At 42.9% G+C, this 23829-nt stretch overlaps 1 pseudogene across 1 annotated transcript; it reads right to left on the bottom strand.

Moving 5' to 3' along the window:
- Window positions 1-1528, bottom strand: LOC308531502 (heterogeneous nuclear ribonucleoprotein A1-like; annotated as a pseudogene). Its single transcript has one exon. The product of its transcript is annotated as a heterogeneous nuclear ribonucleoprotein A1-like (transcript).
- Window positions 1529-23829: the final 22301 nt, after the last annotated feature.

Raw genomic sequence — 23829 nt, forward strand, 5'->3', positions numbered from 1 at the left:
GTGCAAAAAAAAAAATTTACATTAAAACCCTTGGTTGGAATGCTTTACACTTTCCACAGAACAGAAACTAAAATAACCTGTTATAGCCAAAACCGGTTTGGCTCGGTGGATAGAGCGTCGGCCTGCGGACTGAGAGGTCCCAGGTTCGATTCCGGTCAAGGGCATGTACCTGGGTTGCGGGCATATCCCCAGTAGGAGATGTGCAGGAGGCAGCTGATCGATGATTCTCTCTCATCGATGTTTCTAACTCTCTATCTCTCTCCCTTCCTCTCTGTAAAAAATCAATAAAAAAATATAAAAAAAAAAAAAATAAAAAAAAAAAAAAAAAAAAATAAAATAACCTGTTATACAATTAGTCACAAATACAGTCCTCGAGTTTTTTGCCCATTCACATGAGTATTGTCTAACACATGTCTTCCTTGTAGCAGCTAGGCCCTGCCACTACTGTGCTTGGCTGAGTTCACACATCTGTTGAAACCTGTAGCTTCCCTGTCACTTCTCTGGCTCTCCTCTCCTGCTAAGCTCTGTTTCCTGGCAGTAATTAAAACCTTCTGCCACTGGCATAGCTACTGCTGCTGCTGGAACCGCCATAGCCACCTTGGTTTCATGGTTTGGCAAAGTATTGACCTCCACCACCATAAGGGCCAGAGCTTCTGCCTCCAAAATTTCCTCCTTTCATAGGCCCAACATTTGAAGATGGATGGTTGTAATTGCCAAAATCATTGTAGCTTCCACCACCTCCAAAATTGCTTCCACTACCACCGCCAAAGCCGCCTCCGCCTCCTCCGTTGTTATAGCTGTCATAGGTGCCACTCCCGCCATAGCTACTGCCCCGGTTTCCATAACCCTGTCCACCACTTCCATAGCCTCTGCTTCCTCCAGAGTAACCAGGGCCTCCTCCTCCGTAACCACCATCATTACCAAATCCATTATAGCCATCCCCACTGCCACCATATCCACCGCCACCTCAGGTGCCACCAAAGCCACCTCGACCACTGAAGTTTCCTCCACGACCAAAGTTGTCGTTTCCACCAAAACCACCTCCACGATCACCTCCGAAGTTTCCAGAACCACTTCGACCTCTTTGGCTGGACGAAGCACTAGCCATCTCTTGCTTAGGTAGAGCTTTCCTTCACAGTTGTGGCCATTCACAGTATGGTATTTCTGAATGACAGTCTTGTATACAGAATCATGGTCATCAAAGGTTACAAAAGCAATGCCTTTCTTTTTGCCACTGCCTCGGTTCAATCACTTCTATTTTTCCACACTGTTCAAAATAATTCCTTAGATGATGTTCTTCAGTGTCTTATTTAATACCACCGACGAAAATCTTTTTCACAGTTAAGTGGGCACCAGGTCTTTGAGAATCTTCTCTGGAGACAGCCCTCTTTGGTTCCACCACTCTTCCGTCCACCTTGTGTGGCCTTGTGTTCATGGCTGCATCCGTCTCCTCCTCAGTGGCATAGGTGACAAACCCAAAGCCTCTGGAGCGGTTGGTGTTTGGATCTGTCATCACCACACAGTCCGTCAACGTTCCCCATTGCTCTAAATGTCTCCTCAAATTCTCATCGGTTCTTTCAAAGCTCAAACCTCCGATAAAGAGCTTCCGCAGCTGCTCTGGCTCTTTGGGAGACTCAGACTTAGACATGATGACTGCAACAGGGGAAATTCCGACGACGCTTACTCCGCAGCGTTCACCGGCAGAAAAGAGTGATCTAAGGAGCGAATCTCTTGTTTTAACTTTTATTTCCAATATATTTTTATTGATTTCAGACAGCAAGAAAGAGGGAGAGAGAGATAGAAACATCAGTGATAAGAGAGAATCATTAATTGGTTGCCTTGTGCATGCCACCCCAGCTGGAACCGAGCCTGCAACTCGGTCATGTGCCCTTGACCTGAATCGAACCTGGGACCCTTCAGTTCACAAGCAGATGCTCAATCCACTAAGCCCAACTGGCTAGGGCTGACCCTCTTTTTAAAAAAAATACACTTTTATTAATTTCTGAGAGGAAGTGGGGGGAGAGACAGAGAAACATTAATGATGACAAAGTGTCACTGATCAGCTCCCTCCTGCATGCCCCCTACAAGGACTGAACCCACAAAAAACTGGGCATGTGCCCTTGAGTGGAATAAAACCTTGGACCTTTCAGTCCGCACGCTGACACTCTATCCACTGAGCAAACCAGCTAAGGCTGACTCTTGCTTCTTCCTTCTTTTATTTATTTCCTTAGTTAGTTAGTTATTAACCGTTTTTTTTGACCTTAGATATCTTCAAATGTGTTTTCTCACCCAGTATCCTGTCATCCTTTCTGTGCAGTTGTTCTTATTTAGTATTCTGTATTACTGTTTGTCTTCATGGTACTCTTTTCCCCATTCCCTGTGGGATTTTTTTTCATGGATAGCTGTCTACTTACTCTGGGATGGGGAAAGATTCTCTATCTCTGATTCTGCCATCTTGCTGATGTCACTCACATAGGTCTTTTGCCTGTGATCTCAGTTCTGTTTTGTTGTTCTACCACAGTGCTGACTATACCTTGTCTTAGTTTTTCTTTTAAGATTTGCATCATTTATCTCATGCTGTGGCTCAACTTGGATTTAAGAGGCAAAATCTTTTGTGCATCACAGGAGAAACATGACTTTATCAATGACAGTCTTGCCTTGGTGAAGGGCTGTGTGGGCGGTTTTCATGCCTGGGCTCTTTTACGTTCATAACTAGGAAGCCATTTTGTTCAACAACAAAAATGTTTTGTTACCATTGCCCACTCGTCACCCAATTCTACTTCTTCTTGCTTAAGGTTGAAACTTTGCCTATGACTCAGTTTTAATAGTGATCATTCTACTTGGATTCCCAGCCCATGGATAACCTGAACTTCTCTAAACTTTGCACCTCTACCTCTAGTACACATCTGGACTTTACTGCACTCCAGTGTTGTTGCATGCCTGCAGAGCTTTAGAGTGCACACGTATTATATTGACGCTGAACATCACATATTTTCCTATGATAGATATTTTATGGGTTTGAGCACATTGAAATTATTTCACACAGACTCATATCGCCAGCATGAAAGGTCCTAAAGGAAGCCATTTGTGGAGTCATAACGAGCAGACACAGCCTCTCTTCTTTTTGTGGCAGCCTATGCTTCTGTTCTCCCTTGGTGAGAGTTTGATCATCCAGTGACCTTTTGGGCCATGTTATATATAACAGCCATTTCCTGAGTAGCTAACTTACTTATCTTGAAAATCATTGTATGGAATCATGCCTAGTTGTGACATAAACAATCGTGGTGAATATACTATGTTTTTATCAGGTCAACATGCACTTTACCTATGTTTCCTTTTGAACAGGTTGCTGCTGTGGAGCAGAAATTATGGAGGCAACGAGTGAACAGAAGGTTTCAGTAAGAGTGTCACAGGCAAGGAATCCCAAGTTAGCCTTTTCATCCCGCAAGAGCCACCCCTGTGAGAGTTGTGGGCTCGTCTTGGGAAACATTTTCCACGTGGTGGAGCTGCAGGGAACACAACACAGAAAGATACTATTGAGGTGTGGGTCGTGTGATAAACGATTTCATTTCTGTGCAAAATTTCAACAGCAGCATGTGACAGAGAAGACTTTCATTAGAGGTGTGGAGAGGATCTCACTTGCAAACAGCTGCAATTTCAATGTGTCCCAGAATCATTTCACATGCGGGGAGGTTGAGCAGGGTTTCCTTATGGGGTCAGGACAGCTGCACCTGAAGTCTATTCAGACCAGGGACAGTCCAACTGCAGTTTCCACGTGTGGGATGACGTTTCAAAGGAGAAAAAAATATTACAATAGAAAAGAATGTAAGGGAGACATTAGTTGCACCCACACTGTTATTCAGGAAAAAGGTGTCCATCTTGGAAGTTGGTGTTTTGGATCCTCTGAATGTGGAAAATTTTTTACCAAATGTTCTAGCTTTCATAATCAACAGAGAGGTCACACTGGAGAAAAGCCTTATGAATGCAGTGAATGTGGGAAAACTTTTGCACGGAGCAATGGCCTTCGTTATCATCAGAGGGTTCATACAGGAGAAAAGCCTTATAAATGCAGTGAATGTGGAAAATCTTTTTCACGGAGCGAGGCCCTTCGTTATCATCGGAGAGTTCATAGAGGAGAAAAGCCTTATAAATGCAGTGAATGTGGGAAATCTTTTACCCTGAAATCTAACCTTCGTTATCATCAGACAGTTCATACAGGAGAAAAGCCTTATAAATGTAGTGAATGTGGGAAAGCTTACACCACTAGCACTAATCTTTGTTGTCATCAGAGAGTGCACACTGGAGAGAGGCCTTATCAATGCAGTGAATGTAGAAAATCTTTTACCACTAACACCCAGCTTCGTAGTCATCAGAGAGTTCATACTGGAGAAAAGCCTTATACATGTAGTGAATGTGGAAAATCTTTTACATATAGCAGTGGTCTCCAGTATCACCAGAGAGTTCATTCTGGAGAAAAGCCTTATCAGTGCAGTGAGTGTGGAAAATCTTTTATCGCTAAGGCTGACTTTCATCAACATCAGAGAGTTCATACGGGAGAAAAGCCTTATAAATGCAGTGAATGTGGAAAATCTTATACCACTAGTAGTGACCTTTATTGTCATCAGCGTATTCACACTGGAGAAAAGCCTTATATATGCAGTGAATGTGGAAAATCGTTTGCACGGAGCAATGCACTTCGTTATCATCAGAGAGTTCATACGGGAGAAAAGCCTTATAAATGCCGTGATTGTGGGAAATGTTTTAAAAGTATCAATGGTCTCCAATATCATCAGAGAGTTCACACTGGAGAAAAGCCTTATCAATGTAGTGAATGTGGGAAATCTTTTACCTCTAAGAACATCCTTCATCAACATAAGAGAGTTCATACAAGAGAAAAGTCTTACAAATGCACTGAATGTGGGAAATCTTATAAAGGTAGAAGTGGTCTCCTATATCATCGGAGAGTTCACAATGGAGAAAGCCCTTATGAGTGCAATTAATATGAGGTATCTCTCAGCCAAATTTCTAAATTTGCTCTCCACTAGAATACAAATGTGAGAAATTTCTTAGATGTGTAGGAAATGTAGTTTCTTAGTTAGAAATTAACAATAGTACAAGAAAATTTGTTAATCCTCATTTTTCTGAATTATATACATTTAATCACCTATCTTTTGTAACGTTCCCATAAGTGTTTTGGCTGTTCTATGTGTGTGTTTTTATGTTGGAACACTATGTAATTATGTTGCACATTCTAACATACAGAGATGTTCTGCCAGATCTATGTCACTGCACATTTCTGTTGCTGAAGGTATTTCACCTGAACCACCTATAAGGTCTCTACAGATGGCATCAATCACCATCCTCCTGTGCCAGGGAAGGTATGTCTGTTGTCTGATTTGTCAGTGAAAATGAGGAATACCTGAGCCCTTGGTTCTTATTTGTTTCCCTGTCTTGTGTTGCCACATAGGACTCATTACTGTTGGCCCCAGTAAACATAATGTTACAGAGGGCCTGCCATTTTCAGAGACACACTTTCCGCAGATGCTAATGATGAGTTTATTGTGTGCCTAAGTCACCAATGGAAGAACTGCCAGTCTCATGTCTCTTTGGTTTATAAAATAATGAAGGCTTTTGCTTAAGATTTCTTTAATCTCTGGTGTTCTATTTACTGTACCGGTTACTTTATACGGAGATCAGGGCTTTCGAAGCGTGTTGAGGTGAAACACTTTTATGGGGTCTCAAACGTTTTTCCCTTGGGAGAAGCTTATGGTTCATAAATTAGCTCATCAGTTTTTTGCAAATTTACATTGCTGCCCATATTTTCCTAGGAAACACTGTGTACACTCTACTTCTCATGTGAAGATGGGTGATTTGAGACACAGAGATCACTCCAAAGAGGGGGTAGCTGGGACAACCTCAAGTATGTCTGGGAGCATGAATTTTTTTTCCTGTTTGCAAGCGATGCCAATACGTGTGAGGTGAATCTCTTGCCCAGGTCTTGCATGGTGCCCTGTGCCCTAATGCTGACAATATCACGGGTGATGGTCACTGGTTTGAGGACAATGGCATTCAGGGAAAACCCTTTCACTACAGAAACGCTGACCTAGTTGTGGTTGGATAAGACTGCACCCCTTTAGGTGGAATAGTCCTAACCTAACTGTGCATCCAGTTATTATTTTGAGGAAAAGACGACAAGAGCTGTGTGTACACAGATCTGAGGGACTCCAGAGATGTGCATCTTCTGTGGAGTAGCCATTGTCATTGATTATAATCAAGATGTTTTGTGGCTCCTGTAGTTTGTCAGAAGTTCTCCTCAGAGCCATTGTTGCGCTGGCATCAAAAGGAAGATGGAGAAATTAAAGATTGAAATAATAATTTAATCATAAATAGAGTATAAAATAAAAGAGAAAGAAAGATGGAGACAATGGCTGTCTTTAGTCAGGAATGTGGCTTTTGTGAGTTTGGGTGAAAGTTCTTCATTGTTTATTACATTTTCTGTCACTGAGATGAGACTCTCACCCAGAGGGCATAAGTATGGGTATTGAATATAGAGTTGCCAAACCTGTTCTTCCAGAATACTATTGAACCATTTTTAATAACTATAATGAGTAAATTACATGTGTTAAGTATAGTGTTTCATAAATCTTGACATGTGCATGAAACTGAAACCATCATTATAGTCATAATGCTGACCATATCTGTCTCTGTGTAATTGCATAATGACCTCTTTTAATCTGTCCCTGTTCTTCACAGCTTTCCTAGTTTCCATGGATTTACATTCCATTTTCATAGAGAACTTTATTTTTCTGCTTTAGTTTATGTTTCATAAATACTTGGAGTTTTATTAAAGTTACACTAGTAACTCATCGTTTTTTCTGATATTCTTATCATTGATATATCACCATAAGTTTGCCCACTTTAATAAATATTTGGTTATTTCTAATAAAGCTAGTACAAACATTTCTGTATAATTCCTTGTATGTATATAAGTGTTATTTACCTTTGTCAAAATTTTAGTGCATAGTCTGGGGTTTTTGAGTAGATGAATGTTTAAATTTACTGACATTAGCAAATTGTGATCTAAATGGAATATACCACCAGGGCTGGTGTGGCTCAGTACTTGTCCATCTTCTTGTGAAGCACAGAGTTGTGGATTTGATTGCCAGTGGGGATATGTGCCTGTGTTGTGGGCTAGATCCACAGAAGTGGGAGTGCAGGAGTTCACTGGCCAATATGGCACTCTTCCATCAATGTTTCTCTCCCTCCCTTCTCTCTCTAAAAATTAATAAAAAATTCTTTAGAAATAAAAAATAAATCTATCCCTAACCAGTTTGGAACAGTAGATTGAGCGTCAGTCCGCAAACTAAAGGGTCCCTGATTGGATTCTGGCAAAGGGCAGATGTCTGGGTTTGGGGCTGAATCCCCAGTAGTGTGCATGCAGGAGGTGTGATCAGTGATTCTCCTCCTCCCTTCCTCTTCGAAATTAATAAGGAAATATGTTTAAAAACAGAAAACATCAGTGTCTATGAGCATGTCTTACTAAGAATGGAGTGACTCACCCAATAGCCAAGCTCTATGGTATGTTAATAATAAAAATTGTTTTTAAAAAATAAACCTTAACTGATTTTGCTTTTTTGCATAAATAATCAGTAACAAAAGGATATAACAACAGAGGCTTGATATAAAAATGACAAAAACATTCTATGAAAACAACAAAAACATGATATAAAAACAACAGTGATGCAAACAATGACTGATAAAGTGAGTAAACTTATTCTAATATCTCCCTGTACACCATAATAAGAGTGAAAACACTTTCAGAGTGCTTGACTAATTTCCTTTGTGATGAAGTACTTAAAACTTTAACTGTAAATGTGAAATTTGGGTTCCTGTAGTGTTCCAAACAATAAAAAACATGCAAAAAAAGTTTGTTTGTGTTATATATCTCTACTGTTACCAATATATGTAAAATGTCTTTTCAAGGAAAAATTGCTCTAAGGTGGACTCATTCCTTTGGTGGAAAATAAAGCCTCTTTTCCTGCCACATGCATTTAATGATGAATATACAGAGTCTCCCCAGCTTTCTTGCCCTGCTGTGGGTGGTGGTGGCATTGACACATTAAGAACTGGGTATTTGTGGGACTGCTTCCTACTCACCCATCATTTTGTTACCAAAGACTTAAAGCAGAAGGCAGAGCGGGGTGGGCGCAGCCCAGGGCCCCATGTGGGCGGCCTGGTGGTCTTGTGCTCTCGCGTGACCGCATTGAGCACAGAGGTTGATATTTTCCCATTTGGACACTTGAAGGAATTATGTAGACAGAATTGGTTTACAAATTGTTATATGTAAAGAGTTGTGCCGATGCCGAAACCGGTTTGGCTCAGTGGATAGAGCGTTGGCCTGCGGACTGAAGGGTCCCAGGTTCGATTCCGGTCAAGGGCCTGTGCCTGGGTTGCAGGCACATCCCCAGTGGGAGATGTGCAGGAGGCAGCTGATCGATGTTTCTCTCTCATCGATGTTTCTGGCTCTCTATCCCTCTCCCTTCCTCTCTGTAAAAAATCAATAAAATATATTAAAAAAAAAATTAAAATTAAAATTAAAAAAAAAAAAAGAGTTGTGCCGAAACCGGTTTGGCTCAGTGGATAGAGCGTCAGCCTGCAGACTGAAAGGTCCCAGGTTCGATTCCGGTCAAGGGCATGTACCTGGGTTGCGGGCACCTCCCCAGTGGGAGATGTGCAGGAGGCAGCTTATCGATGTTTCTCTCTCATCGATGTTTCTAACTATCTCTCTCTATTCCTCTCTGTAAAAAATCAATAAAATATATTTTTTAAAAAAAAGAGTTGTGTTTGCTTTATTGCAATCTACACTAATAAAAGAGAAAGATGCAAATGGACCATACCTTCGTGACACCCACCAGCCAATCAGGAGTGACTATGCAAATTAACCCAACAAAGATGGCAGGTTAATTTGCATATACAGCCAGTCCAGGCCGGAGCAAAGGCAGTGCCAGCAGCCAGGGGAAGGAAGGCCCATTCATGCACGAATCTTCATGCATTGGGCCTCTAGTCTATTATAGCTATTAAAACTGCCTAAAACAGCCATGGGCAAACTATGGCCCGCGGGCCGGATTTGGCCGGTTTGAAATGAATAAAAGTAAAAAAAAAAAAAAAAAAAAAGACCGTACCCTTTTATGTAATGATGTTTAGTTTGAATTTATATTAGTTCACACAAACACTCCATCCATGCTTTGGTTCCGGCCCTCCAGTCCAGTTTAAGAACCCATTGTGGCCCTTGAGTCAAAAAGTTTGCACATCCTGGCCTAAAAGGAAAATAATTTTATCACTGACTTCTGTAGCTAACTTTAAAATTGGTATTTGATTTGTAGTGATTTTACTTAGATTTCTGTGCCCAGAATTTTCTTGTAGTTACTAATTTTTAACATTTGAACCAGAACATTAAAGCACGAATGTACTAGTGAGAATAACTTCCAAGGAAATGAAGACATGGCCAGAACGTTTTTTTAATGATAACATGGAATTTTCTAAATGTAATTTTTACATTTTACTAGTTTTTCTTGTGAATTTTGCTGTGATGTTTGGTTCTATTAATATGTCAGGTAGAGGCCCCACCAGGTGTTGGATTGGCACCAACAGAAGCCCGTGGGCGACCCGAGAAAGGCGCTTCCCTTTGGGGAGCTTTCAGTGTGCATCACGCCCCATCGGTGTGACGTCTGGGACAGCTCTCCTGCAGATCCTGTTAATACTTCAGCTTTGATAATGTTAGGTCATAATCCTTTGATAATAAATCTGGTACCATTACAAAGACCCCAATTACTATTGAGATTTCTCAATAGCATGATGATTGCACCCACTTTCAATTTTAACTTATGACTCGGCATTCCGGAAGGAGTAATACTATTCAGAAATTGGATGGGGAAATTTTCCTTTGTTTCTTTGTTATGGGGTGGGGCCACAACATTAGTAACAAAAGAAACAATTAAAACTTTATCATGGGGCCCTAACCAGTTTGGCTCAATGGATAGAGCGTCGGCCTGAGGATTCAAAGGTCCCAGGTTCCATTCCAGTCAAGGGCATGTACCTTGGCTGCGGGCAGATTCCCAGTAGGGAGTGTGCAGGAGGCAGCTGATCCATGTTTCTCTTTCATCGATGTTTCTAACTCTATCCCTCTCCGTATCTGTAAAAAATCAATAAAATGTATTTTAAAAAAACCTTTTATTTTGGGGATCCGCTAGTGTTTTGGACAGGTTCAAGCCTTGGACTGATAAGAGGGCACTGTCCTCTCATTGCTACGTGTAAGTCCGAGCTTGGAGGGCAGGACCCTCCCAGCACAATTACAGCCAACAGCTGTACTTGTAAGCTTGAATCTATGGTCCGAACACGTGGCCCCACGTGCCTGAGTGATGTGTGCTTGATAGAGTTCTGTTGCATGTAGTTGAGTAGGATTGAAACCCAGGAGAATGTTTGCAAACATCTTGTCATGCCCTTACTTTGCCTCATAGGATCTGCTATAAAATAAAGGCATGGCTGTGGGTGTGGTCGCTGTCTGAGAGAATCAGTGTCCCACGTAGACCCAGCTTTCATTCTCTTGTCTGTCTTTTCTAAGCCTTTCAGCCGCCCCACTCAGGTTCCCCCCGTGCTGGTGCTGCACACTTTAGAAAGATCTGCCTCCAAGCTTCCAGGGTGGGTTCCTGCCTCAAACTCCACCCTTACAGGAAACAGCTCTGGGAAAGAGCTTGGGGGAGGGCGCAGCCGTTGCCAAGAAAACCCCTTTCGGACTGACTTCCTTCCACTCTGTCGCTATTCGCTGTTCCTCTGTATGTGATGAACACCACCCATTGTTTTTATATAAGTAGATTTTATTTTCTAAGTTTGTCATGCTACCTCACTGTTTGATTCTATTTTTCTAGAAATTTGTGGCGAGTCTTTTCTCAGATGTAAATTTGCTGTGTCTGTATCTTTCTTAAACCCTCTGATCATATGTTCTGCCTAATGTTTTATGAGTTCTGGCAATTTTCTTTAACATAAAGACAGTGGGATAACCAATATGTATGTTAGAATTACACTCATTTTGTGCCTTTTTGTTTTAGGAAATACATTTTGGTTTTGGCATAATGTGTTTTAATACCTGAGGACTTTTTTTCTATTGATTTTTAAATTTTTTATGTATTGTTTTTAATTGAGTTCAGAGAGGAAATGAGAGAAATACACATCAGTGATGAGAGAGAATCATGCATGGGCTGTGTCCTGCACTCCCCCTACTGGGGATGCAACCTGGAATACAGGCATGTGCCCTTGGCCCAAATCAAACCCAGGATCCTTCAGTCCCCAGGCAAGTGCTCTATCCACTGAGACAGTGGCCGGCAAACTTGCTGCTCAGCAAACCGCAGCTCGTGAGCCACATGTTGCTCTTTGGCCCCTTGAGTATGACGGTATTTTGTGGAAAACCCACACTCAAGGGGCCAAAGAGCTGCATGTGGCTCATGAGCCTTGCTTTGCCCACCACGGCACTGAGCCAAACCAGGTAGGGCCCCGTGTCAGAATTTTGTGGAGAGTGTCAGACCACTCCTATGAGCATCCTTCCAGCTTCAGTGTGCTGAAGGTTAGTTTCCTTTAGAAGTTTTTTCTAGCCCTAGCAGGTTTTAGGTTTTCTTTTTTCAACTCCTCTGCTATGTTACTTCGTTTTAATGCTTTATGACATGTTCCAATTGGGGGTATACTTCACTGTGTGTTTTGGTCTGAATTTTAAAAAGTAGATTTTTATTGATTTCAGAGTGGGAGAGAGTGATAGAAACATTAATGATGAGAGAGAGTCATTGATCAGCAGCCTCCTGCATACCCCCCACTGGGGATCAAACCCACACCTCAGGCTTCTACCCAAAATAGAAATCCAACCCTGATCTCCTCTTTCATAGGTTGATGCTTGTATAGTAAGTCATACCAGGCCGACGTGGTCCTAATTTTTAAATAGTACAAGGTTCTTACAGAATTATGAATTTTAAAGAGTCACTGCACATATGCATACTCATCCATCATTATTTGTTATTTATAATATTTTATGTGGTTTTAAAGTGTTGGGGCTGTATATTACATATGTCATCTTTCAGTATGAATATGTATTTTTTCTTTTTTTTTTTTTGTATAGCAAAGATGGAAATTTATTGAAGAATAGATACAGACTCCCATGTGGGGAGAGGAAAGAGTCCCACAGAGAAAGGGTCCCACTGAGTTCTTTTTCCCCATGGCTTATAAAGGCTGCAGTTCCTGTGTCCTGATATCCCCTCTGATTGGTCAATATTCCCCTTCAAATTGGTTACTATAGTGATTCCTAAGGCCATCCTCCCTTATAGTTTTTCCATCCCTCTGGGCTCTCTTCTTTTCCATCGGAATGAAGGGCTTCCTTCTCTTTATTTTGTAAATATAGACCTTTCCTGGCTACTTCTGGTTCCCTTGTCTTATGTAAGACCATCCTTCATCAACATCAGAGATTCATAGAGGAGAAAAGTCTTATAAATGCATTGAATGTGCAAAGTTTCACAAGTAGCAATGGTCTCTGGTATCATCAGAGAGTTCACAGTGGAGAAAGCCATTATTAGTGCAATTAATGTGAGGAATCTCTCAGCCAAATTTCTAAATTCGCTCTCCACATAAGATTGGAAATGTGAGAAATTTCTTAGATATGTAGGAAATGTAGTTTCTTAGTTAGGGCTTAAAAATAGTACAAGAAAATTTTGAACCCTCATTTTTCTAAAATGTATCTCATGCATTTAATCACCTATATTATGTAAAGTTCACATAAGTGTTTTTGCTGTTGTGTTTGTGTGTTTTTATGTTGGAACACTATGTAATAATGTTGCACGTTCTAACGTACAGAGATGTCCTGCCAGATATATGTCACTGCATATTTCTCTTGCTGAAGGCATTTCACCTGAACCACCTATAAGGTCTCTACAGATGGCATCAATCACCATGTTATGCCCAGATTTCAGGATCCCCAAGGACCACACCAAGAAGCCAGCCGTGTCCAATGCAAAAGCATAAGAGTCTTTATTTCAAACCCGGGTTTGGCTCCCCTACCCTCCTTACGGACTCAGCAGCAAGTGGCAAGGAGAGGGCTCGCCAGGTGGGAAGAGGAGTTTTATAGGGTGGTGGAGTAAGGGGAGGATAGGAGACTGTGGGCCCTGAAGATTCGCCAGGCGCAAGTCGGTGTCTCGTTACACAGGATGTGGTCATATCTATGGCGCGCACTTCCCTTGATTGTCATTGGTTAGTTTAAAGTAATCCTGGGTGTGGCTAGCAGAGGCTTGGGCTTCCGGGAAGAAGCCTTGCCAAGCACATGGCTGCCCAAAAATGGAGGATCCAGGGCAAGATGGAGGGCGTAGTCCTTGCCGTTTCATTCATCCTCCTATGGCCAGTGAAGCTAAGTCTGTTGTCTAATTTGTTGAAGAAAATTAGGAATGCCTGAGCCCTTAGTTCTTATTTGGTTCCCTGTCATGAGTTGCCACATAGAACTGATTACTGTTGGTTCCAATAAACATAATAAACTGCCATTTTCAGGGACACACTTTCCCTAGATGCTAATGATGAGTTTATTGAGTGCCTATAAATCATCAGTGGGAGAACTGCCAGACTCAGGTTTCTTTCTTTGCAAAATAATGAAGGCTTTTTCCTAAGACGTCTTTAATCTTATGTGTTCTGTTTACTGTGTTGATTAGTTTATAAGGAGATGTGGGTTTTCCAAGCATGATGAAGCGAAAAACTTTTATGTGGTCTCAAACATTTTTGCCCATGGAGGAAGACTATGGTGCAGAAATTAGCTCAGCAGTTTTTGCTAAATTTACTTTGCTGCCCTTAATGTCACAGGAAACACTGTGGAGTCTCTAGTCCTCATGTGAAGATGGATGCTTTTGAGACACAGAGATCACTCCAAAGTGGGGGTAGCTGTGACAACCTCAAGTATGTCTGGGAGCAGCATGAATTTTTTATTTGTTTTCAAGGGATGCCAATGCATTCGAAGGGAATCTCTTGCCCAAGTCCTGCAGAGGGCCGTGTGCCCTAATGCCTACAATTTCACGGGTGATGGTCACTGGTTTGAGGACCATAGCTGTGAGTGAAAACCCTTTCACTGCAGAAACACTGACCTCATTGTTGTTGGACGAGACTGCAGCCCATTAGATGGAATGGTCATCATCTAAATTTGCATCCAGGATTTATTTTGAGGAAAAGACTACAAGAGCTGTGTGTACACAGATCTGAGGAACTCCAGGGATGTTTCTCTTCTGTGGAACAGTCATTGTCATTGATTTTAATTAAGATGTTTTGTGGCTTCTTGTAGCTTCTCAGATGTTCCCATCAGAGCCATTGGTGCACTGGCAGCAAAACAAAGATGGAGACAACGGCTGGATATAGTCCAGGGATATGGCTTTTTGGGGTTTGGGTGAAAGTTCTTCATTGTTTGTTACATTTTCTGTCACTGAGATGGGACTCTCACCCCGAGGGCATAAGTACAAGGGGATTGACTATAGAGCTGCCAAACCTGTTCTTCAAGAATACCATTGAACCATTTTTAACAGGTATAATGAGTAAATTACATGTGTTATAGTGTTTCATAAATCTTGACATGTGCATGAAACGGAAACCACCATTACACTCATGATATTGACCATATCTGTCCCTGTGGAGTTGCTTCATGACCTTGTTTAATCTGTCCCTTTTCTTCAAAGCTTTCCTAGTAACCATGGATTTACATTCCATTTTCATAGAGAAGTTTGCTTTTTTGAAGAATTTTTCTGCTTCAATTTAAATTTCATATATTCTTGGAAATTTATTAAAGATATATTAGTAACTCATCTCTTTTTTTAAAAAATATATTTTATTGATTTTTTACAGAGAGGAAGGGAGAGGGATAGAGAGTTAGAAACATCAATGAGAGAAACATCCATCAGCTGCCTCCTGCACTCTCCCTACTGGGTATGTGCCCACACCCAAGGTACATGCCCTTGACCGGAATCCAACCTGGAACCCTTGAGTCCGCAGGCCGACGCTCTAACCACTGAGCAAAACCGGTGAGGACTTTTTTTTATATTGTTAATCCTCATGTTATGATATTTGTCCTTTGATTTTTAGGCTGAGTGGAAAAGACAGTGAAAGACAGAGAGAAATATCCATGTGAGAGAAACACATCGATTGTTTGCCTCCTGCATTAGCCGTGACCACGGCCCTGGTTGGGAAGGTGTCTTCATCCAAGGTATGTGCCTTTGACCGGAATCGAACCTGGGACCCTTTGGTCTGTAGGTCTATGCTCTATCCAGAGTCAAACCGGCTAGGGCTCTGGTAGATATTATCTTTGAATATATCACCATCATATCCATTTTAATAAACATTCGGTTATTTCTAATAAAGCTGGTACAAACATTTCTGTGTAATTCTTTGTATGGATATAAGTATTATTTACCTTTGTCAGTCGGACATCCCCCGAGGTCTTCTGGAGTGCGAGAGGTCACAGGCCCGCCTGAAGGAATCTCCCCTGAGTGCATGAATTTCATGCACTGGGCCTCTAGTTTATAAAGATATTCTATAATTTTGTCATTCTACCTCACTGTTGTTTAATTGTATTTTTTGTAATAATTTACAGTGAGCATTTTCTCAGAAGTTTTAAATGCTTTTTTTGTATTAGAATATGTTTTAATTTTTTTCCTAATAATAAATCTTTTCATTTTTTAAAAACATTTTCATTGATTTCAAAGAGCAAGGAAGAGGGAGAGAGAGTTAGGAACATGAATTTTGAGAGCACAGCCTGCATGGCTCAGTGGTTCCACGTGGACCTAGGAACCAGGAGGTCACCGTTCCATTCCCAGTCAGGGAGGATGCTTGCGCCTGGGCTAGATTCCCAGTGAGGAGCATGCAGAAGGCAGCTGATCAATGATTGTCTCTCAGCATTGATTTTTCTCTTTCTCTCTGTCTCCTTTCAACTCTAGCTCTCCCTGCAGAGACATTCCCAGGCAGGCACTTCTCACTCCCTGATACCCATAAACACCTTTGTCTTTGGGTGCATTTTAGTGAGAAATGGGACCTATAAAAGCCCCTGATTCTGCTGCAGGGAGGTGGGTGCTGTGGGCACTCAGGTCTCATTGTGATGGGCCCCCCTGGGCATCTCCAGCAGACACACTAGAGCTCCCTGAATCTCAGTGGCTGAATGTGAGATGCAGATGATTGATGGCGCTTACTCTGTCCTTCCAAGATCAATAAAGGTAACAAGCTGAGTACTTGTTGCCAGGATTCCATGGCTAGATTTTTGAGCATTTTCTCTTAATTCTCACAACAACCTGGACAAGTGGAAACTCCTATCAAGTTGTTGAGAACATTCAGTATCAGAAATGAAGTCAGCTCCCCAAATTTACACTACAGACAAGTAAGTGTCAGATTCAAGGGGCTGGATTTTAACCATTATTTTCTCCAGCGTCAGACACAGTCTCTACAACTGATGTGCAGGCCTCACTGGAGCAGGTACAGTCTGAGGACCAGGGTGGCTCAGCTGCAGCTCCTGTTTCCATGGTTGCAGTTATGCTTTTCCTCTCATTCCCTTTACACCTCAGACCACTTGCCCTTGGCCTCCCCGTGTTCAGGGGAACGCCATCACTTCTCAGCTGCAGTGGTTTCTCCAGGGGAACCTTTCAGAGTGAGCTGCTGTTTGTCTGCCTCCCCTTTGATCAGAGCACAGAGTTTGACCCACAGGAGACCTTGGTAATTACTGCTTTGTCTCTGCACCTTTGTCCACATATTGGGTGTCATGCTGTGATCCCATCTACTTTGATGAATTTCTTGCCTCAGTTTGACACTTCAAAAGGTGCTCCTATGTGGCACTGACATTCCCCCTGCAGGAGAGGATACAATTGGACATGAATTTGGGGACCTAGTATTTGCAAGTGATGCTGGAGTCCTACATGATCCTGGTCTCAGTGAATGGGTGCTCATGTCTTATTCCTGCATAGCACCCACTGCCCATGTGATTCTGTGATGTATATCCCTACTGGCTGAATGAGACAATGGCTCTCACCATGTTTTCCCTGCAGCCCGGATCATGTTCTGGAGCCTTGTTCTCCTTCCCAGCCTCCTGTATCTGCACCCTGGGTCATTGGGTTGGAACAGAGTCCTTTTGAGTACAAGCCCTCACCGCAGTGCACAGCACACTGGGCCACAACAGAGGTCTTTAATGTGCTTTTCCTGACCATGTACCCTAACTGACTCTCCACACAACATTTTCTGACTGTAGGTGAAGGTGGCTTTTCAGATGATGGTGATGGCCAGTTACTCTGTTTTTCTGAGTCATATCCATGTATACAGCAGGTATACATGTTAATAACTTTTTGTATAGTTTTCCCTTGTTAACCTATATTGTATCAGTTTAATTTTTAGGCCAACTAAAGAACCTAGAAAAGAAGAAGGAAATATTATTTTCCTTTACAATGTCATTGCCTCATCTTTCAGTCACTCCCCTTAACTCCTTCCTTAGAAGAAAGGAATACCCTTAGGGTTTGGGCTGTGATGCTGGCTGTGAAAGATTTCACCCCTACAAGAAGTCATGGGGAGGGGAAGTTAATTTTACTTTCCAAGGGAAAAAAGGGCCAAGTATTGTTACTCACTTCAGGGCAAGGAAGGAAATGTGGCATCTGCTTTTCATCAGTGGCTGTTGCTAAGGGACAAGGAATGGAGGGGCCTTGGGCTGAGCTGAAGTTGAGTAGATATGAGGGGCTGTCTTTATCTTTTTTTTTTATATTTTATTGATTTGTTACAGAGAGGAAGGGAGAGGGATAGAGAGTCAGAAACATCGATGGGAGAGAAACATCGATCAGCTGCCTCCTGCACATCTCCCACTGGGGATGTGTCCGCAACCCAGGTACATGCCCCTGACCGGAATCGAACCTGGGACCTCTCAGTCCACAGGCCGACGCTCTATCCACTGAGCCAAACCGGTCTCGGCAGGGGCTGTCTTTAAAAGTTACAGTTGGTTTGCATTCCTGGAGAGAGTCTGGCAGATGTATACGGAGGTGTCTTAATCAGTATTTTCCCCAAGCCTATAAAATATGACTAGAGCAGCAGCTACGAAGAGGTCAAAAGAGGCTTGTTTGAAGGGACAGAGGGGGGGAAACTTTCTACTAACTAGAGACCCCTTGGTCCAAAATATCCCAGAGGTGTGACAACAGCAGGAAGGAGGGGCATGTAAGACTGAAGCATTGAGAGTAGCTTATCTTGTTCAGCAGTTTGAACAGAGGAGCTGTTTGAATTAGAGGAGCCAACAAACTTGGGGTTTAATTAGCAGCTGTTTCTGATAAATTGTGGAAGGCCACAGCGAAGAAACAGACCTTTTTCTTGTCCTTACAAATACCTCCACCACATTTAGAACCTAAGGCTTTATTGACCTCAAGAGTGACTCCTTCTAGGGACCAATTAAAGGGACACCAGCAATACTTGGGGCATTTGTTCAGGAGGACACAACAATGGGTCCCGGAGTGAATAAACCACTCATTGAATTTCCTCCTCAATCGCAGGGTCTAACTCCCAAGTATGGACAAATATGATGGCACACAGTAAATCTAGCAAGCTCAGGGAGCCTGGGATGGCATAGCCATTCTTGCAGACTCAGAGGCTAAAAGTAATCCATATAGGATGCTTTGAAGTTAAAACTTTCCAAGTAAAAGCTAGCCACCTGGGTATTTATGTAGTAGCCTGTTGGGTTTTTTTTTGTTTGTTTGGTTGTTTGTTTGTTTGTTTTTTGTAAAGGACAATTTTTACCTTATTGAACATGTCTGTTGTCTTTTTGCATCTGGGATGACATACCTTTGGATTTTCAGGGACATTTCTGTTTCACAGACTCCTAAGCACAATCTCCCAGCACAGAAGATCACAGAGCCCCAATTATTATTGCTCTTGTGTTAAATAATAACTGTTAACTAACCGACAGACGTAAAAATAATTGTGTCTATTTTTTTTACTGTTTATCCAATCCCAGAGATTTTCCTCTTTACCTCTCCCCCCTAATTTATCACCAGTGAATGTCATGTAACCCCCTTATGTCTTCTCCTTTGAGGCTAATGTATAAAAAAGATGCAAAACTGCCGTTCTCCTGAGCATTACTCTATCTGTTGTTACTTTCCTTCCTGGCAAATGTCTCCCACTTGAGTCAAATAAACAGAAAAATTCTCCACAGGTTTGGACATTTCTTACATCACGAAAAGCAATTGACACATGGGAAGCAGGAGAAGGTTACATGGAGGGGTGTCAGCATTTCCAGGGACACAAGTGACAGAAGACAGATTTACAAACACAAATGTAGAGCAGACCCAGAACCCAGCAAGCTAGAGCTTTCCCCTTGCTTTCAGAGATCAGAAGAAAATGCTCAAGGCGCAGGTGAATTTGTTTTCATTGTGTGTGTGCATGTTTTTAATCCTTACCTGAGGATGTTTCTTTTTACCCTCCCCAACTTTTCTTCTGAGATTCTGCAGTAATTTCCATGCTTCCATGTCTCTGAATCCACTCCATCAGTTTTTTGTTCATTATATTCCAAATGTGAGTGCAATCAAGTGATACTGTCTTCTCTGACTGACTGATTTCATGTAGCTTGATGCTATCCAGGTCCCTCCATATTGTGTGACAGGGTAGGAGATTTTTTTTTTTTTACTGCTGCACAGTATTCCATGGTGTAAATATACCAGTTTTTTATCCACTCATCTACTGATGGGTACCTAAGCAGTTTCCAGACCAGGGGTGGGCAAACTTTTTGACTCGAGGGCCACAATGGGTTCTTAAACTGGACCAGAGGGCTGGAACGAAAGCATGGATGGAGTGTTTGTGTGACCTAATATAAATTCAAAGTAAACATCATTACATAAAAAGGTACGGTCTTTTTTTTTTTTTTTTTTTTTTTTTTTTTTAGTTTTATTCATTTCAAACGGGCCGGATTCTGGACCCTAGTTTGCCCATGGCTTTTCCAGACCTTTCCGATTGTAAATTGTGCTTCTATGAACAGAGGGGTGCATACTGTCTACTTGATTGTTTCAGGTTTCTTAGGATATATTCCTAGAAGTAGAATCACTGGATCAAATGGCAGTTTCATACTACATATTTTGCAAAAACTCCAAACTGATGTCCATAATGGCTGTAGCAGTTGAATTCCCACCAGCAGTGATCTGGGTTCCCTTTTTTCCACATCCACCCCAGCACTTGTGCTTTGTTTATTTGCTGATGGCAGCCATTCTGACAGTGGTGAGGTGATAACTAATTGTTGCTTTAATTTGCATCTCTCTGATGGTCAGTCACTTTGAGCATTTTTTCACATGTCTCTTGGACATCTTATCCAAACTGCAGCCCAGCCAGAGCTGACACTTCTGGTGGCATCAGAAGCAGATGCTCTTAAATATGAGTGTCTGTTTTGTGACATGAACTTTGTATACTGGATTCAATGGAGGCAGGTTAGATCAATTTAGAGACTTGAGGCACCTCCCCCTGCTACAAATCAGCTGAAGGAGACACATGCCAAAAGTCATGAATGAACAAACAGTGCCTTGCCATTCAGAAAGAGCAGGTCCTTAAGAAAGATATGCAAAACCTGCCCCGCAGGTGTCTGAAAAAGAAACTTGCCCCAGACATCACCTCCCCTGAAGGTGCTAGAGGACCCTTAGTTATACTTGGTGTATTTTGGGCTCTTTGCTCCTAAATCCAGTCCATTGGTCAACTGAGAAAAACTGGATCCTGGATTTGGAGCGGGAAAACTACATTACCCACAAGGCCACGCATGGAATGCCACCAGGCTGAGCCAATGGGGCCTCAGAGAAAGCATTTCCCTTTGGCCGCTTCTGAAGGGCGGGACTATAGTTCTCCTCGGGAGGTTTTGTCTTTTCCGGCTTCTCAGTGGGTTAGGATTTCCTGGTCGCACATTGCCGTGGAGAGGGCTGGGGAGTGGTGCTCCCGCCTCACAGCCCATGGTGGGAGCCTCCAGTGGTGCTCACAGCTCACACGTGGGATTGAAGGTCGGAGTCACCGCCCGAAGCGACGCCAGGGCCGAGACTGGGACCGCCATTCCTGCAGCGCCTTCTACTCCCGCCCGGCTCCGCCCACAGAGGGCAATGGCGGCGCCCATGCGGAGGAGACGGGCTGAGGTGAGTTCCTGTCCCGCCGGCCCTCAGCGCCTCCTCACACAGACACCACAGCCTGGGGAGGGCGCCTGTCCCGTCCTGCAGCTCAGACCCGCGTGGGGGACCGTGAGGAAGGTGGAGGGGAGAGAGGAGTGTTGTGGCTTCTGAGGACACAGCAAGTGCAGGGCAGAGAGGACGGGGGTGACTTGCATCTGAAGGTCCCTGAGGGTGTGGCTGTGAGTATTGACGGAAAGAGCAGAGGCTGCAGGGAGGACGGCACAGACTCATTCGGGGCTTTCCCGGCTGTGGGTCCATCAGGGGCCTGGGGTGGTTCTGGATCCGGCTGGACTACAAGCTCTCTACACGCCATATGCCAAGTTCATGGGTGAGTCCAGCGAGATCCGGTGGCATTGGAGCCGGAAGGGGGCAGAGCTGAGGGAGCGAACCTGGGGTCTGAACATGGGAAGGGGATGAACATTACCCAGTGGTGAGCACATCTGGAGGAAGTGTGAGCTGATGGTCTCGGGACCTGGTGTGGGGATTAAAGTGAAGCATAAACCCACGCTTGGCTTTGTGTTGGAGGGAGGATCTGGGAGACTGCAGTGGTGTTGCTTGGCAGGAAACCTGGGGCCCTGCAGGCATTGCCCAGAGTATGGGCAAACTACGGCCTGCGGGCTGGATCCGGCCCGTTTGAAATGAATAAAACGGAAAAGAAAAAAAAAGAGACCGTACCCTTTTATGTAATTATGTTTACTTTGAATTTATATTAGTTCACACAAACACTCCATCCATGCTTTTGTTCCGGCCCTCCGGTCCAGTTTAAGAACCCATTGTGGCCCTCGAGTCAAAAAGTTTGCCCATTCCTGGCCTAGACCATGAATGCCATTGCTATGGATTGGACCCTCCCCTCCCATTCCTCATCTCCCTTCCCCTTCCCTTCTTTCCCCTCCCTTAAACCTTCCCACCGAACCCATCTGCTCTGCTGAGGACAATCACAGTGAGTAATGGGACTGTGATGAGAGAGCAGCCTGCACTGGCATTAGGGTCTGGAGTCCACACTAACCCGGTGCCCTGGAGGAGGATAAAGGGGGGAAGATGTGTAAAGGAGTAGGATTAATGGTCCTCAGAAAGGCAGCTCTGGTTTAAATTTTCTCAATTCTGACAGGTTGGCGTGACCTTTGAGGACATTGCCCTGTACTTCTCCAGGGAGGAATGGAGCCTCCTTGATGAGGGTCAGAGACAGCTGTACCTGAATGTCATGCTGGAGAACTTTGAACTTATATCCTCCCTGGGTAAGACCCTCACTGTCGCCAGTGACCTGAGCTTGGCTTTTCGATTCATAGGTCCCATCCCCCAGGGTGTGCTCTGTCCTCCCAGGTAGACTGTGGAACTGCCTGATTTTTCCAGTTTCCTGGGTAGTTGCTGTCCTGGGGTGGGTTGGTCTGTTTCCACTGCTCCCTTCTATTCCTGAAGACCCAATACTCCCCGCTGCACTAAATTCACAGGGAAGGACTTGTGGTTGGTAGTGTTGCAGGAAGCCTAAGGGATTCTACCTTGATCACTGAGGAGAGCATTTTCTATATTCCCGTTGTTCATTTCTACGTATTTTTGAAGAATTCCCTCTAAATCCTTATCCTGTTTATTAACTGTATCTTTTGGTTGAATAATCTTTGGCATACCTTGTATATTTTATATATTAATTGCTTATGACATACAGGAACACATATTTTTTCATGTTCTTAATTGTGCTTTGCAGATATGGCTCCCCACACCTGCTTTTCTACCAGTTCCATGTTTTGTTTTGGCAACCCTGGTTTCAGCAGGTCTAGTGCCTCCCTGTTTCTAGCAAGCTCAGATGCTTGGTACTAGTGCTTAACAATACAGTATTTTTAATGAAGTTATATAGACTTTGCTTTTGAGGCAGAGTCATTGCATTGTTATTAGCCTGCAGTATAGTATTAAGATACCTTCATTATTCGCGGGGAACTGCAACTCTTTGTGTGAATTTCTGTCTATATCGCAATATTCGCTTTATTGTGCTGATCATAGCCAAATCCACAGTATCTCCAAGAGATTCCTTCATATGGCTTGCAAGTATTTTCTTCTGTTCTCTAGATTGCCTTTCATTTCATGTTGTTTATTTATTTATTTATTTATTTATTTTTATTATATATATATAACATACATATATATATATGTATATATTATATATATATTTTATTAATTTTCCACAGAGAGGAAGGGAGAGGCACAGAGAGTCAGAAACGTCGATGAGAGAGAAGCATCGATCAGCTGCCTCCCGTACACCCCCCACTTGGGATGTGCCCACAACCAAAGCACATGCCTCCGACCGGAATCGAGCCCGGGACCCTTCAGTCCGCAGCCCGACGCTCTACCCACTGAGCCAGACCAGTCAGGGCCATGTTGTTTATTGCTGTTGTTTAGTGAAGATGCTATTTTCTTTATTTGTTGCACTGTGGACTGTTCATGTTTTCTATTTTGTGTGGTGGTTGGTGTCACATTCAGAAAATCCTGTTCAAAACAAACCTCTAGAACTTTTTCTCTATATTGTCCTGAGGAGTTTTAGGTTTTGGGGCTCACATTTAATTCTTTCATACAGGTTGGCTTAGATTTTATCAGTGGTGTCCAGTTTTGTTGTTTTACATGTGAATGTCCTTTATAC

The sequence above is a fragment of the Myotis nattereri genome, assembly GCF_964212035.1.
Source record: "Myotis nattereri genome assembly, chromosome: 15".
NCBI lineage: Eukaryota > Metazoa > Chordata > Mammalia > Chiroptera > Vespertilionidae > Myotis > Myotis nattereri.